The following is a 15,410-nucleotide window of genomic DNA, read 5'->3' as shown; positions in this document are numbered from 1 at the left end:
TTCGGAAGGCGAGGGCAGGCGGTCTCGGTTGTGAATATTTTCTGATTTTTCCAGAAATCAAGCAGAAGATTGAGCTGCTGATGTCAGTTAACTCTGAGAAGTCGTCCTCTTCAGAAAGGTACCGCTGCATCCTTGCATGAGCCGCGCGGGTGGCGCTGCTCCCGCCGCCGCCTCGCGGTCGCTGCCCTTCCCGACCTGCATGCCCCTTATCCGTGCCGTAGCCGTTGAACTTCTCGGTTTGGTTAAGCTTTGTGCGTTTTGGCAGAGATTTATTGATTTCTTTCCCATTTGTTTAATTATTGTTTTCCAGCGCAGCGCGCCGGGCTGCAGCATGCAAACGCTGGCCCGGCAGCTGCTGCCGTGCGGGTGCTGGGGATGCGGACCTGGCCGCTGCTGCTTTTCACTCTCATGCAAACGGCATCTCCGTTTCTAAACTGGCTTTCGAAGACGTCGCGTTTTGGTTTTTTCTGTTGTTGTGTTGCAGGAAATCGTTCCGCGGTTGCAGGGGGGGTTCCTCTCAATTTCAGGTGCCTGGGAAATGTAACTCGGGGAAGCGTTTCGTGCCCTGTTATGTGGGAAGGGAGTGTCCTTTGCCAAGTAGCTCAGGAATCGCGAATCCTCCCCGTTAGTCACGTTCTGTGAGACAGACGTGATCCCTGCTCAAGTCTGTGCTAGGAAATGGAGCAGTCGCTGCATGCAGGGATGGTTCGTGCCTGCAGGTAAGGACAAAATGACTCAGAAGTGTTTTTAAAGCAATTATTTTATCTGTCAATCAGATTATTACAATTTCGAGTAGCTCTTTTGCTTTAAAGAAATATTTCGAGGTACTAAATGCACGTTTTCTGACGTGAAATAACCTCCTGGTGATTATTTTGTTCATTTTAAATGATCCAGCCCTGCTCACCTCTGTTTTGCTTGCAACTGAATTTTAGGAGAGATTTTTATTTTCAAAAGCGCTTAAATACAGAGCAGCATAATACATTTATTTTTTTTTACCACCCCGAATTATTTACAGCAATCATTTTGTCTGTGTGCAGGAGACCATCCGAATGTTCTCTGTTGCCATTTTAATAATGGACGTTGACCAAAAAATAGAATTAATAATTTTAAGCACTCAGAGTGTGTATTTTTCTGAAATTATTATCAAACCTTGGTTTTGTTGAATGGCTTGGAATAGAAAGACCTGATAATGCACTGAAAGCTATCTTAAGGAAACAGGCTAAAAGACATCTCTCAAAATGAATGAGTGCTGTGTGGCATGCGTGATTTTAAACCCCAAAATGAGCAGTGTAATTTGATTTATGTTTGCGTAAGATATAAGCAAACTGCATTGCTTTTCACCAGCTGTAGTATAACTAAATATCAGCAATGAGAGATACAGAAAATGGTGGGGGGGAATGGGTTGTTAAGTCACCTTTCCAAAATGGAGAAATATAAGAAGAGCTTTGAGAGATACATTTTTTTTTTTTTTTAAATTCAAAATTAAGACATGAAAGAAAATGTTAGTGCCTGTTTGTTTACCCCCGTACTACTCTGATATGTAAAATTTTTTAATAGAACATTAATAAAATGGTCGTGATGGCAGAAGGGATGATGGGGTGGAAATAGTAAAGGAAACAGGTGTTGACTTGATTTTTGGAAAGGCATTTGTTGGCATTCTGTAGAGGAATTAGGTATATAATATAGATACTTATTTAATCCAATGTGAATGTTACACAGCACCCTAAAACTGATCCGTCTCGTTTTGACCAAAACATGTTCATAGTTGAACTAATGGTAGTCCTAGATGAATGGGTCCCTGTGAAGGATTATAACACCTAATTAGAAAAAGATGCATTTGCCTGAGATCCATTTAAATGCCGTTCATTAAAAAGTAGGATTTTCTAACAGCTCGATGCATTATCTTGCAATAAAGCTTAAAATGTGGACGTTGTATATGCACATAAATTTTGTTTGAGGTTTTAAGTATGTGGAACTGTTCACCTGGAGATTGATTTGACACATCAGCTGCACAGTTTACATGGTCAGTTATAAATGAAAACAACTTTGTATGTTATCTGAGAATTTTTTTTAAAATAACCACATTCTTTTCACTTATCTAAAAATAGACTGATTTTTTTTTTGCAAGCTGTTATGAAACAGTGCTGTCTATCCTATTAGCTGCCAGTTCCTTTCAAAGCCCTTTCAAAATTACAGAGTAAGATGTTTTTAAGAAAAATAAAAATTGTAGTATTGAGTGTCTAAACTGCTAAACTGGCCTCAGTCTGTACAGCAAGCTGTCCTCAAGCTGTATAGCAAAATTGCCATGTGTGATCATGCCATACAGACATGAAAATAGGCTTGTTTTTTGACAAACATAGAAAGGGATTGCTTGCATTTTTTCTTTTATTGTCCGTTTTTACCCTTGCTCTGTGTGGTTGGACTGTTTGAGAAGCTTGAGTGCTCTGGGTGGAAGATCTGAAAGAGCCTGTGGCTTGATTCTTGTTTTCCACACTAGCAGAGGCTGCCAGACAGTGCTTGCATAGCAGGAGGGGAGGAGAGAGAAGAGGAGGTGCTCTCTGCATTTACAGAAACTGGGGAAATGGGAATAGAGAGGGAGTGAGAGGGAAGCCCATTTACTTACACCTTTCTTTGGTTGGTCTTTGTTTTTACAGGACAGTTTAGTGTTTGTTGGTTTTCCTGCTCGCTTGGCGAGTTCAGCGTGTTACACTGTCCTAGAGGAAAAATATGATGGGAAGAAAGCTGGAGTATAATGGATGCTTTGGCTGTTACGGAAGCTCAACATGTCAGAAATCCGAAGGCATTCTTTTAGAATAGCTGGTTGTTATGTTTTTAAGAGCTTTTAGGAGACATTGGCAAGAAAGTGAGATGCACACATTTGTTGAGGAACCTCTGAGATATTCAAGACATTGCAGGCTTGGAAAGTAAATTAATAAAAACATGAGATATTTTTCATAGTGAGAGTTATCCTTCCTTTCCCCTTACCTCCCCCCTAGAAAAACTGTAATTGCAGATAGGGGGGATATGTGTTTTGGTGTGCTATGGAATATTTCCTTAAGCAGACACAATCAGAGAGCGTCTGAAAATCCAAAATTTCTGAGTAGTTAATGCTGCCTGGATACATATTAGTAGCCTGTGACAAAGTCCTTGTTGATAAGGTAACCTGGGTAACTGTGGATGCGTGTGTGCACACGGTTAGAGCGGATCAGGTAACCTGCCGGAGCTTGTTACACTGAATTGATTTGTTTGGATGTCTGAGCTTTAAGTGCTCAGTGGAAATGTTTTCCCACAGAATGCTTACAATGGGACACACACCTGGTTTCTGTATCTAATGAGTAGTGGCTTACCTACCAGGTACCCCCATGTTCTTTATGTTGCTGCCGAGGCTGTGTGAGGTTACTTCTCCAAGCCTTGCCAATGCCACTAGAAAGCAGGTAGCAGCAGCCAGACAGAGGAGTACAAGAACCCTCTAAGAAAGCAAAAATACTTTCATTTCTGGGGTTTGGGGTTTTTTTTGCCTTTTCAAGGGCTTCGTGGAACTCCTTGCAAGTTTTGAGAAAAGTCGGTTCTTCTGCCTAGATCACTTTCTACTCTTTAGACTGCAAACCTAATGCATATAATATTTTTCTTTTTCATACTTTCGGACAAAGAACTTGGTATTTTTTTAGCTCTGATTTTGTATCCTAAATTTACGTGATATTAGCAATGCGGTTTGACCACAGGGTAGTATTTACTGATAAAGATTATTAGCAGGGCTGATAACTCTGAAATATTTGACCTGCTCTTTTCCTGTCTTCCTGCAAAGGCTGCATATGCACGTTTAAAATTAATTTCTGCTTCAGTGTTTTTCAAAAAAAGCTATTAAGAGCCACTTATGAGCAGTCTTAAAGTAGATAACCAGTGTGTATATAATTGTTTTCATGATTTTGAGGGGTTTTATAGGTAGCAGTAAAGGGAAGATACTTCTAAATGACAGTGGGACAGCAAAGTTTGTGTTATTCAATGTGTAGAGGTATTTGGGGTGGTGTGGTGCAGGCAAGGTTTAAGGACATATTTGTGGGTTGTTTTTTGTTGTTTTTTTTAAAATTTTTAAGCCTCGAGCTATGTGTACCCCTCTCCCTTGGTAAGTTATCTTTGCAGAGCTAATTATGTATTTCTCGATGCTTTTACATGGTTTCTTCTTCAGATCATGCCAAGAATGCAGTCAGGGATGAAGTAAAGGAGGAACAAATCTAAAATAATGAGGAGGAAGTAAAAAGATGGAGACTGAGTACAGTCTGCTTCTTTTTCTAAGAGACCTAATGTTAATTGATACAAGAGACATTGTGGAACAAGTTGTGATGCTGAAGGATTCCTTCAGGTTTAAGAATGTGTGAGATTTTTTTTTGTTATTCTGGTTTTTTATATACATGCGTTTTTTTAAAAATATAATCGTGAATGCACTGCTTCTCCTAAAGCAGAAGTGTCACTTGTAATGAAGAAATAAAACACATGTTTAAATGTGGAAGAACCATCAGCTCACAGCATTCAATGTGAGCTGACCTTGCTTTGTGTCAGATAAATATTTTGGAATAATTATTAGAAAATAGGGCATTATAGAATCATAATTCTATTGTTATTTGTGTAACTAACATTGAAACAAAAAATAATTACTCAGAATGATGCAACTACTTCATCAGTTCTGCTAACTTTAAATATGCTTTTGAAATACCATATTTTCCTTATCTTTTCTGCCTTTTTTTTGTTTTGGTGTTTTGTGGTTTTTTTTTTCCAAAGTGTAAAAGAAATATTGCCTAACTTCCATTTCAGGGCAGTTCAGATTTATTTTTAGTAGTCAAACGACTTGAGTTTTTCTCCTTTGCTTAAAACAATATATGATAGCGTTGAGCAATTTCACTTTTTTAAAAATTGCAAGCTCATACTGCTGTTTGTTTCGTTTTCTGTCCAAAGTAGGAAGGAAAGATCCTCTCGTAATGTGGGTGCTAAGCTGTTTTTCCGGAGAGGTACTTCACTCCACCACTGAACTCTATTCAGTGACGTTGTGCCTGTATAGCTCTTATAGACTAGAGACTTAATTTTAGATTACTGAAATTGGACCCTCAAAATATCCTCTTTTGTGTATTTTTCATTTTTTACAGGCTCATTGTTTTAGCATGCAAGGCTTTAAAGTGAAGTATGAGAGGGATGTAGGGATGAGGAATGCTGCAATCTGCTGTTGTGCTTGTGTAGAGAAAAAAAAAAGAAATATCCTATGTAGAAGCAGCCATTTGTGAAACAGCTTTTTTGCTTGAGGTGATGTTTTCAGGGGACACTACACTTTTCAGAGCTGATAGTGCTTGTGTTAGTTCATTGGCAGGCTTTGAGAAGATTCAGAATTCGAAGTGTGTTTTATTTTTCAGTGATAGGCTTTGTTTATTTCTGCGTCTGCCTGGAATTTCTGCTATAGGTAAGAAAATCATGTACTTCGATATTTAATAACAAGTGAAATGTATCATTATCCCTCCTATTCAGGTGATCTTATGTTCACTACTCTTTCTTTTTATCCTTAAGAGCTTTTCGTCATGCAATTATTTGTGAGATACTTATTGCAGGGGTGTTTCTAATATAGCTTCTGAAAACACAGATCTCTGATTTTGGCACTTACTATTGGAACTAAAGTGAGAGAACTTTGGGAAGGGGAGATGCGGAAAATTGTATGAGATTTTCCTATATGGGAACTGTTCACTGGAAACTAATTCAAGCAGTCTAGTGATAGTTAGAACACAGGTAGTTAATGGCTAAAAGAACATGTGTGTAAAAAATTTGAAAACTCCGACTTGAACAATACACTTTCTCTTTCAGAGGTTCCAATTCCTCTTCAGGGTATGTCAGCAAAAAAGTAATGGGTCATTTTAAGCAAAGCTTTTTGTCCTTCAAATTCAGTCTGTTTCGTGACTTGAATCTTTTTGCCTAATCACTGTCTTCGTCATGACTTCACTAAAATGTTCACTCCATGTCCCTAGACGAGATGGTCAGGGAATGTTACCTGATAGATTGCGTTTGTGTACCTGCAGTGTGCACCTGTGCCAAATGACGGTGTTTCTGCTCTGCTACAGGACAAAATAATTTGTGCTTTTCTACATTTTCACATTATATACTTAAAAATGAGTAATAAAATACATAGATGTTTGTATAATCCAGTAAATTTACTGTAATACAATACATGTATTTTCATTGATCTGCAATTGATGTAGCTACCAAGAGATGCAAAGCAACAAGTTAAGCAAATGTGTGCCAATGTAAGCATTCTGTTTTGTTGCATGGTTTGTGTATTATAAGCATAATATCAGGAAGTTGAAGCATCTCTCAGCATATGAGTTCCTGTGAATCCTGCCATGCAGCTGGGAGGATATTCCATCAGTCTGTCAGTTCGACTGAAATACACCTTTTCTGTCCAAAGGATGTTGTGACCAGAAGGTCTCTTACTAGTTATTTTTTTAGGAATTTTATGTTCTGGAGCCAGTATCTGCCTCAGCTGCTCTTTATTTTCTTCAAGAATCACCTTTACACTTGGATAAACTCCAAAAAATTCAGTCACTGTTACCTTAAAAACAAGTATCAAAGTCATGCTGATGGTTGTGACCAGATGGATAGTGAATTGCTATTTCCCTTATTTCACTCCTTTTCCCTCATTTTGATATTTAAAGCTCCAGTTATGAAACAAACGTGTGCAGCTTCAAACTCTGTTGTTACATATGCTACGAACAAAAGAGTGCTGGTTCTTCACCAAGTTTGTCTGCACAGCTTTCCTTACCTGATTTTAGCTGTAGGTCAGTCAGACTGGTTGATAGCTGCTCTCTCACGACTGGACAATGTTCCAGATCAGAACTGCATTCCATGTAGAACATGTTCCATATGAACAGAATATCTTCATCTGAAATTTTAGTTATTGTGTTTAAGAGAATATTCAGAAGGCACTTCGCATAACCTCTCTGTGCTGTTAAATGTGTCCTAACTTTATCTTGTTGTCTGCTGAAACACCAAATGACTGTAAATTGATGATAAAAGATCATCTTTTCTTTAGAGCTTGTGAGGCATCTGTATTTGTTGTACTGGTTAATCTTGAAGACTTTTTTTTCCAAAATCTGGAACAGCCTAATTCCATGAAAGGGAGGAGAATTTCTTAAAGCTGCTTCTTATTTGGCAAAATGTCACTGGAGTAACATGAAACATTTTAAGAATTCAGTGCTTTGTTTTCATGAAGCAACTTCCTATGCCCTAAATCTACTGGGATGTTCACTGCTTTCCTAAGAAGGCAAGGACTTGTCCTCCCTTCTGTTGCTTAGTACTGCTGTACATGGGGAAAGAGGAGTGTGGATCTTTTTTGGGGAGCAAAGAAGGCCTTATTAGTGCAGAAACTCTTAAGCTATGTGTTTGTTCTCTGCTGTCAAAGCTTAAATACCAGCAGTAGTTCTGGCAGAAACTGGGAGAATTGTTTTTGTCATTAAGGCTACTATAAAGAGACAGTAATATTTACTTTTGTAACCACTGTATCAGAATATCCAGCAGTGATTTTTATTATTATTTTTTTCTTGTGTGGAGGTGGAAAAGGGATCTGAAATTCCTATGGGTTTCAATGGACAGCTGTTCTGTTATTCTCTGTCTAGCATCAGGAACTGCAGATCGCTGTAGTCTGTTGTCTTCAGCTGCTATGACCACTGTCTACAGGAGCATTCAGTTCCTGCCATGCCCACATACCAAAGAGATGGATCAACCTGTTGATTCCATGCCATGGACTAGAATGGAAGATGTTTGGAATTAGCTCTGCTCTTTACGAATCCTTCTATAAAAGTATTACCTTACCCATAGGAGACCACGTGTGGTGGTTTCCTCAGAGTGGTGCTTTGTCATCCCTAGTATGACAGCATAAAGCCTTTCTGACAGCTCCTATTGCGTTTGTGACACGAATTAGGAATTTCCACTGCTGCTTGGTGTCTTAGCTGTGAGAAGTGTCTGCTTCAGAGAAGACTGGAATACGGCTTTGGACCAAGAATTCTCTGAGAGTTGAGAAGAGGTGATCAACCACTGTGATTCTGAAGTACATTTTTATCAATTAAAACATCTCATTCTAATATAAATAAGCATACAAACAGTCTTTATATACTTGGTTGGAAGTCTCACTTGGCTCCTTCCCAGATAATTAATATTTCAGAGTATTAGTCTAGAAAGCCAAATAAAAAAAAAATCACAGCCTTCCTCAGAATGCTTATGTTTCACAACATCAGTGGAAGATTGCAGAACTTAAATCATCGGTGATCAAGGGAGAAAGTCTTCCACTTTCTCACAAGTATCTGTGTATTCTTGGTATCTGTGGGTGGATTACTAAGATGATGAATTAATGTAGACCCTGTTCCTTGGGCACCCTGGCTGTTGTATGACACCAGAGAATGCATTATTTTTTATGCAGGCTGCCAGTATTTAAAGATGCTGTTGCTCTTTGTGGAAATCTGTTTACAGGTTTCTCTGAGGCAAACTTAATAAATATGTTCCACTATTTTAATTAACATCTACTTTGTTGCATGTGCATTTTTGCTTTATTTGTGTGACTCTTCTGTTTTAATGGTCAACAGTTGAGTCCTGACTTGAAAAAAAAATGCATAGGAAAGATCTGGTCAAGATTCCTTTCAAATGTGTTTAGCATGTAGGAATTTCAAGGGCTATTAAAAGAACCAGAGGACATCCATTTGAAATAGAATGGTGCCTGAGAATGCCAGTACTTTTTTTTTTTTTAAACTATTATTTAAATACTCACTGGTTTACAAAATGCCTTAGCAAAGCTGCATGGAGTGTGTTCTAGTAGATGCCAGGACAGCTTAAGCAGGTATAGACTACCCTGGATTCGAATCTAAGACAGATTTATACACTTCACCTTCAAAGTGTCACTGGTGGCTTTGCTAAGAAGCTTGCTAAAGGTGTGTGTCCTTTTAGCCATTGCAAGTTGTTAGAGGCAGCCAAGTGTGGAGGGCTTTGGGTCCCAGGGGCATACCTCCTGTCCCAGCTAAATAGGAAAGCACAAGACTGCTGCAGTTCTGTGTCCCCAGAGCCAGCCAGTAATGAGACTGAGCACTTATTCCCAGTAAGCGTGCGTGCTTGCACACGCACTCACATACAGAGAGTACGTACGTAGCTGGCCGCACAGATTGAGAGGCTCAAACCAGTGGTTTTTTTGGCACCCACATAAACATACACAGAGCGCTCAAGCAGGAGCTGTACGGACAGCTCTGTCCTGTTCCTCCTTTCCAGCTCCTCAGGATGGAAGTCCACTAGACTAGTAGAATTTTCACAGAAACTCACACACATGCTGTACGGGTACCCCTAGTAACTGTTTTTAAATGATCTATGTAGTTGCTGAAGCCTTGGCTCATTGGTGTCCCCCAGCTACTGTCACTCAGACCCATGAGCCCCTGAGGTTTGTGTCCTCACTCCAGTTGCTGGTACTCTTACCTACTTGCTTGGCAGTCTGGCTTGAAGCTGGCTTGAGTTCACACAGACACATGCAGAATAGAAAGTGATTCCACAAGGATAACAGGAGTAGGGTTTAATGACAATACAGGATAAGCCCGACGTGAGCAAGAGCAGGGCTCAGGCAGGTGAGTGCACTGGCCAGCCACCCATTTGCACCTGCCCTGTTTTTCTCTGCTGTTGCCCCCTACTTGTTTCTTCCTTATCCACCTTTATCCCTGTCTTTCTCTGCCTCTGGTGCTTTCCCCTAAACATTTCATAATGTCTTGCATATTCTCACAATCTTATGGTAAGTTTTACACAATCCCGAAATGTTCTTTCTCCCTGCATCTCCTAGTAAGTCCTGTACCCCTTAAGGCAATAGCTTGTAGTTTTTAAGGTGTTCCGAGACAGAGAGTTTCGTCCTTGACTCATCTGGGTGGGTTTCACACTGGGGGAATATGGTCTAATTGACAGTCTTGGGAGTAGCTGATTCAGGTGCTCCGTTTTCACTGATTAGGTTGTTAGGGTTTCTCTGCCTATTGTTTTTCTGCTGATTCTTGCTGAGTCTGTTTCTGTTATGGTTAGTCTTTAATCAGATAGCCTAACACTGGTCTCCCAGAGGCCTAGTAGCACCTGTCAAAACTGGATTGAGGTCTGCTTGGATATTTGGCCACCTGTGGGGATCCAAAAGATTGAGATCAGCTGAGGATTCAAAAGGCACGGTTTCTTTGCTACTACTTCTCAGTGTCATGGAAATTTAGTATTGCAGGGTTTTGTCTACTACTTAACTCCTATTTAGTTTGTAGACCTGTTTTTCTGGAAAGGGAGGTATCTTCTTAAAATGTGTTAACAATATGCTCTGTGCATTGGACTTACCTGTTGGAGATGTAAGGCTCAGACAACTAATGAAGTCAAAGCTCAGCAATGACTGCAAGCGTTCACTGCTGAACTTGTCCTCTGTGCTTGTTGCAAAACCCATTTCAGGCAAGATAGCACAGGGGCACATAATAATAATAATTGTTATTATTATTATTATTATTTCTGGAGCATAAACTGACTCGGACTAGACATCCTATCTTTATGCGATCTGGTGCAGAAAAGAGCTCTTGGATAATAAAAATCAAAACGTATTTCTTGGGCTAGTTTAAAAGAGGCAAAATGCAATCATATATCCTTGTTTAGAAGGGGAGTAGTGTCTCCAAGGTGAACAGGAAGGCCAGTCATTTATTTGGCCTGCAAGCATCAGGAGATTTGCCTAATTCCTTTGCAAGGTAGTGGAGCAGGCAAAACCCACAATGTATATTAGCCAATATTTGGCTCTCCCACATCTGTATTCAGAAAATCTGACATGTATTATTTCTTGTATAAGAGCCCAAGAGCTAGCTAATACTTGAGGCTTTGCCAACTTGCTTCTCTCAGGAGGAAAAATAGATTATGTGATTTGAGGGTTGTGAGATTTCTTTGTATATGTGCAGTCCTGTTTATTTACAAAGCATGTAAACAGAGCTCTGTTTGCTTGAGCAGAGTAGAAACAAAGTGACACAAGCAGCTATTTTGCTGATGTTTTCAAATCTGTCTGTTTAGCAAGTACTGTGCTAAAAAACCCCAATACCTAAAACTCTAGAAACAACACCCAAACCTCCTCTCAACTCTCTCTTCTGAGATCACAGGCACAGCTTTTTTCCTCTTTTTTTTTTTACTTAAAACACAGAGGCATATATAACTTCAGCAGTTTCCCCAACTCCTTTGATTTCATAATTATTATTTGTTAAATTCTTAATTCTTCACACGCTTTCCAGTCTGACTGGATCTGATGTGTAAGTGCTTTAGACAGTGGGTTTTTTTGCTGTTTGTTTTTAGTGTTTTGGGTTTTTTTGCAGCTGTTGTGTAAAAGACCTGATGTTCCTTTTTCACTTAGACTAAAAGGAGGGTATTCAGCCCAACCTTCTGCCTTAATTGCAGCCAAATGCAGAGTTCTTTAGAGAGCAGCTTGATCCTAGACATATTTTTAGGATAACAACGCCATACCTAAAATACAACTTTCAAAAGAAGTCTTTATGCATGCTATAAGAGCTTTATTCACTTTCTGGACTCTGCAGTTTGTTCCCAGGTCATGTTGCGTGGCATCTGAAGACTCCTGCCCTTTACTGCAAATAGCTCTGGTCGACCCTTTCCCATTGACAGGTGTGAGCTGCTTTAGGATCTGTCTTCCCAGGCTTCTGCCAGGTCTTCACTGGACTTCTCTAGGGCAAGAGTGTTCAGATTTAGTCCATCCTGTTGTTTTTTGATTTGGTGTTTGTTTGTTTTTTTCCCCTTCTGGATGATTGCTTTTCTTCTCCAGAAGGTCTGACTCTAGATTACTGCATGCTTCGTCACCCTGCTCCATGGGTCTAAGCCTGTATGAGTCAGCTGGAGCTGACGTACACATTGTCTTCCTTAGTTCCTGAAAGCTTCAGAGATTCACTTCTTCATGGTTCTTTAAACTTCTTCTCAGACCTCAGTGATTTGTCTGCAACTAGCAGTTCATGTGTGTATCGTTATCTGCAAAAAAAGTAATCTGAGATTCAATTGCAGTGGAGTTTTTTATGCAGATAGTACAACAGGAGATTTATCCCAGAGCTTTCTCTTTAACCCCCACCCCAGTCCTCATTCTTCTTATCCCTCTCTCTTTGAAGTACTGATGCATTTAAAGAGAGACATTAGAGACATGAAAATATGGTAGTATTTCACTTGCTTCTGCGTGCATATATGTATGTTTGATGAAAGTTTTATAATAAAGTTAGCAGCTTGTAATGGCTAGAGTTCACAAGAAAAATAATAGAATTTATTATGATGTAGCAAAAAAAAAAGATCCAAGTATATACTGAAGGACAAAAATGTTAGAGACTTAAGATAGGTTTAACATTGATTAAACAGTAGCAGCATCTGGTTTTGACTTTAGCAAGACTTTTGGCACTCTTTGCCATAACATCTTGATTGACACAGCCCAGACTTCCTCAGTTTGTAAGTAGTCCTTGAAATGGCTTAAAATATGGCTGAACTGTTGGGCTTAAAGAGCTGTGGTCATGACATGAAATCCAGCTGGAGCCCAGTCACTAGTGGTGTTCTCCAGCAGCCATCCCTTAGTGGGGCCAGTACCATTTAATATCTTCATTAATGACCTGGTTGAAGGGACAAAGTGCACCTTCAGCAAGTTTGCACGTGGTACAAAACCAGGAGTGATTAATGACGCTGAAGAAATGGGCTGACACAAACCCTGTGAAGTTCAGCACAGGGAAATGCCAAGTGTCCTGCGCCTGGGTGGGAATAATCGCAGTGCAGGCTGGGCCCAACCTTGAGCCAGCAAAGCATGAAGCAGAACATTGCTGGCAAGTCAAAGGAGGTGATCCTTCCCTTCTACTCTCCCCTGGTGACACATGTTGAGTGCTGGCCTCCTCAGCAGAAGAGAGCTCTAGAGGGACATACTACAGATGGTGAAGGGCTTGGAGCCCCCATCAAATAAGGAGAGGTTGAGAGAGATGGGGCTGTTCAGCCTAGAGAAGAGAAGGTTCAGGGAGATCTTACTGGTGTGCATAAATAAATACCTGATGGTTGGATCTTCTCAGTGGTGCCCAGTGACCAGAGAAGAGGCAGAAGTCACAAACTGAAATAAACTCCATTCAGATGTAAGGAAAACTTTTGATTGTGAGTAGCCAATCATTGGCACAGGTTGCCCAGAACTTCAGAGATACTCAAAACCGAACTGGACATGATCCTGAGCTACTCTTTGAGTAGTCAGGTGGGACCAGGTGACCTCCAACCTCAACTGTCCTTTGACTTTGTGGAAACAATGTTTGGACAAGGCTTGCCTTTTGAAATTCAGGAAAGACATGTACTCGAGTTCTTAAGAGCTATTAGTTTTTATTAATCTAAGGAAGGGTTTGGGTCTCAGATCTGTAGGCAAATGTTTTACAGTAAAGTTAAGACAAAGGTAATCAATAAAGGATGTATCAGTTGCTCATCATCTGTTCTGGATATTTTAGAAGCATGTGATATCCCTGCATCTCACTTTCTGATACTCTGAGTTACAGTTAATTATGCTTTTCATCTGTTAAAGGTTCAGCGGATTCTACAATAAGATTTGGATTGGGAGGGATGTTCTTATTTATTTATGGTAAATTAATAGCTTTGATTGTGATGGAGAAAGCTTTTTATGGAATTAATGATGTGATAATTCAACTCCTTCAACACATGTGACTAATATTCCTGTCGTACACCAACTTTCCCTTCTCTTGGGCAATCTCATCTTCATTCACTGATAGCAAATCCATCATTTCAGTTTCTATGGAAACTGTTGTGAGGTAATAACTGGTCAAAATATAGCCATTTCTTCTTAACTGAACACCTACAAAGTTATCTTTACCTGTGTCTTTTATCTTTTAAGCTGGTACAACCCCATTCTAAGTAATAGAATGCAAACTGCAGATACTCAAAATTACAGAAAAAATGAATCGCTCAGCTCACTAGTAGCTCATTGATAGGAGTTTCGCAATGAAACTTACTTTATAAAGACGGCTATGGAATAAATACTTAAAAGCATTCTATCTTTAAAAGGACTGGGAACTTCCAGTGTAAATAGAGATGGGTAGACCTCAGTGATTGATGTTGTGCAAGCATGTGGTACTATGCAATGGAATGTTGTCTCCTTCCTTTTTAGCCCCACCTGCATGTATTTTGTATCCGCTGTTGATTTCTTTCTTGCCTTGGTTGGACAGGAGGATCATGGGCTACAGAACATCGAATTATGTTGTCATCTTTTTTCTAGTAGTGCTGGTAGCCTGCTGTATGACCTAGATACAGAAGAATCAGTAGGCAGTCAAGAAAGAATAATTCTTGCTAAGTAAAAGTGATTTTTCTTGAAGTGGGATTATGTGAAATTCTTAGAGAAAGATATTGACAGGATTTTCGTACACAGTATGCAGAGTTCAGTCACAGACTGCTTTGGGGGATTATGGAAAGTATTTCTTACTTTGACTGTACTAAAATTTATATTCTTTAAAAATAGCAATGAGATGATTAAATTATGTTAATTAGCTTGCCTTTGTGCTGTTTTTTTCAAAGTCACATGTAAATAGATTGTGATGAGTGGTTTAATTGATTAGAGAAGATATTGATATATCTAATTTTTTTCCCCAAGTGATCTAGTGTTTTTTTAATCAAGTCTTCCTGAGTTGGAAGTCAAACTTTTGTAATTTAAAATGTAAGTGAAGATTGAAAGTCTTAAAGTTTCTTTCTAGTTATATTTACGGCAGGTTTGTTACTGTTGTTAGCATTCAGTCTTGTCATTTAATAGTAATGCAAAAATCTGCTTTCAGTTGCAATGTGATTTTGCTGCGTGTAATAGAAACTACTAGAACTTCAGTGAAATATAGACTGGCTTCCATGTGCCGGGTTGGAGGATTTAAATGGCTGTTGTGTCGAGGTGTGGGTAATGTTGACAAGTGTCAGTGGAGGTGATTTGTTTGGAGTGAATCACTAACTAGATAGGAGGGTGAAAACTTCAGACTTTGTAAGTCGGCTTTTATGTTGTATATTGAGTCAAGTTCAAAATGAAAATCTTAAGAAGTAATTACTAGAAATCATGAAATGTGCACTTTATCTTAAGGGGCAAAAAATGGTATGAAATACAGGATAGAGAGAGTAGTATTGTGATAGTGGTAGTATTGTGTATATACTATTGTGATAAATACATCTTTTGTTAGTATAATTTTCTTAATTTTATGGGCTTCATGCTAGTTAAGTTTGACAAATATATCTAGATATTGCTAATTACTGTTCAAGTGTTGCTGGCATGACTAGTTTTATTTTTCCCAAAGTCTGCTGAATATACTGTGTTTTGCTTCAGCCATAGTTTGCATTGCCTTTTTTTTTAAGTTCTAGTCGACGGC

This window comes from Apaloderma vittatum, unplaced genomic scaffold (genome assembly GCF_000703405.1).
Source record: "Apaloderma vittatum isolate BGI_N311 unplaced genomic scaffold, ASM70340v1 scaffold8528, whole genome shotgun sequence".
Taxonomy (NCBI): Eukaryota; Metazoa; Chordata; class Aves; order Trogoniformes; family Trogonidae; genus Apaloderma; species Apaloderma vittatum.
Note: the sequence above shows the minus strand (reverse complement) of the source record.